This window comes from Excalfactoria chinensis, chromosome 13 (genome assembly GCF_039878825.1).
Source record: "Excalfactoria chinensis isolate bCotChi1 chromosome 13, bCotChi1.hap2, whole genome shotgun sequence".
In the NCBI taxonomy this organism is placed as follows: Eukaryota; Metazoa; Chordata; class Aves; order Galliformes; family Phasianidae; genus Excalfactoria; species Excalfactoria chinensis.
The window spans coordinates 11,029,965-11,032,656 of record NC_092837.1 but is presented as its reverse complement, the minus strand read 5'-3'; positions in this window follow the sequence as shown (position 1 = coordinate 11,032,656).

The following is a 2,692-nucleotide window of genomic DNA, read 5'->3' as shown; positions in this document are numbered from 1 at the left end:
CCCTTTCTGCCCACTCCAGGCTGCGGACTGCTCCTTGCTCCCTTCCAGTTTGCTCCTTCAAGGCTTTGGCACCATCACTTCTTGCAGCAGATGAGAGCCTTGAAGCTTGTAAATGTAAACCTGTGAATAAAAGCTTTGGATTCAATAACTTCATGTGCGCAATTTACCTTCATTTAGATTGTTATGGGAGAACTTAAAACTCACAGACCGCTCCGTTTTGGTCTCCATGGGATCTGATGAAGGTTCACCCCTCAGCTGCATGGTCCTGCACCAGGGCTGGCTTTGGGACTGGGCTATTTGTCTGCTTTTCTTTTTGTCTGAGTCTGTCAGTGAAATCTGTAATGAGAATGTGGATCTGCACAGATTGGGCTGAGATCTGAAAGCAGGAAACAAAAAGCAGGAAGATGGGGTGGTACTGAAATGGAAATGATGGTAATTAAAACACAAAAAATAACTGCTCAGTGTTTCTGGGCATTGCAGCCACCAGAGCTGGTTTATCAAAGCTGCTTCTCTAAAGACTGCAGTGATTCAAAACTGAGGGAGTAGAAAAGTCTCTAATGCAATTATTTACTATTAACTGTTTTGCTGCTAAGCCTGACTGTGCGGGGATGCTGATGGGTTTTGTTTATGGGTAAATCCTCATTCATTGCCCACACAACCCAATGGGAGGGCTGGAGACATTATGGGGAGGGTTTTCTTTTTCTCTTTAGGTGAATATTTGCCAGCTTTGAGAGATCATTTCAGACGAGCCCCAAGCAGAGAGCACCCAACCCACCCCACTTCATCCCACTTCTTCCTACACTCCTTCCTTTGGGGCAGATTTTAAAAGAACAAGGAAAGGTGAGGGGAGGAAGGAGAGCACCCTCAGCACCACCCGGGTGAGTGCAGCCAGGGACAGAGCAAACAAAGAGGAAATTGAATTGTTCAAGTTTGTGTTTTTTTTTATCACCAAAAACGAAGTGAATTGAATGCGTCAGCAAAATGAAGGTCGCCGCGTTGCAGAGATCCTCGGCAGAAGTGTAACCACAAATGTCATTTTTGAGAAAAAGATGGTTTTGATGGAATCGGACTCTTTTGTCCCCAAATTTGTGGCTATCTGCAGCTAAACAAACCTTCAGCTCTCCGTCCTGTGGCTGTGGTTGAGCACTTCTCCGTGTTGGTGCCACACAGACGTGGTTTCCCAAAGCTTGCTTTCAGCTGTCAGCTCTCTGCAGGCACAGATTACGTTGATCCTTGATAGATTTCATTGTGTGCTCCCTGGTGCTGTAACCCATGTGTGGGTTATTTTTGCTGGGGTTGCCCTGGGCAATGCTGGAAGTGCAGCTCTGAGTTTGCAGGGTGGAGAAGGGCAGACTTGGGCCACTCTTCTGAACATGGACAAGCTGGGCACACACATCACACCCCAGCTTTGTGCTAGCAGTCCAGGCACAGCCCTGAGGCTGTGGGAGGCAGAACCCACACACAGCCCAGTGCAGCACCTGTTGCTGTTGCAGCCATGCACAGCGGGAGCTTGGTGCTATTTCTGGGGCATGGTGGAGGGCAGGAAGGGTTGGTGTGCCCCACAAGCAGGGGAATGTGCTGGTTATAAAGAAAGAGGCTTAGCAGCCATGCTGCCACAGGAGGGGGTAGGAAGGCTGCCCTGAACACCCTCTGTGTGGATGGAACAGGGCAAGGAGCTTGGGACACATCAAGCAACAGCAGCTGGGACAGTAATGGCAATTCTGCAGCAAATCTGAGATGGCCAAAAGGTTCAGGGCTGAGCTCCCTGAGCATCACAACGGGAAGCATCCACACCAGGGTAGGACAGAGACACGGCCCCCAGACAGACATGAAAGAGAAGAGCAGGGAAAGAGGGCAAAGGTGTTTAGGGTTGGGGAACTTGCCCAAAAAGCACAGTCTGCACAGACCAAGGAATCCGGCAGAGGAACTTTTGGGAGTGGATTTTCTTGTTGATAGGAGTCAGATCATGTGGTGGCACCCAGAGCTGCCAGGAGAGCTCCAAGGCTGACATTCCTTATAAAGACACACCAGCAGGGTAAGACCCTGGAGAGGATAGTGGCCAGCACAACCCCAGAGCCTCATAGCTCTGAACTGATGCCGTGGTGGTGGTTCAATAGGAGCCATGTGTTTTTCTGCAAGATGCCACTGCCAGTATCACCAGGGAAAGATTTCAGCAGATGCAGAGCTGGGACTGGCAACTTCAGCATGCAAACCCAGCATACTTCTGAGGAACAAGAGAACAAGTGGCCCCAGAATAGAAATGAACGCCCATTTCATTGGCTCATAATTCCCAGTGTTTATTTAAGCATCAATTCTTGGGGCTGTTGTGCATGTATAGAGCTGATTAGCAATTACAGAATGTACCAGAGCATCACCACAGCACAGCTGGGGACTGCAGAGCCAACTGGGTGACAGCACGTGGACCTCAGGGCAACGTCTTTGTGATGACTTTTAATAGGAAATCACTTGACTGGGTAACTTTGAAGGAAGAAAACATGTTTCTAAAGTCTGTTAGCTCAGCACTCTCTAGCTGCCTGGTAGAGCAACTGCCTGAGCTGCATCCAGGAGCTGTCTCCCCACTTTCCTTCTAGTATATGGATGTATTTTCTTAAAGCCCAACCTCCATTTTGTCACAGAAGCAGGAGCCTTACAACTTAACACTGATCCCTGTAACCTTCTATATGGCTGATAT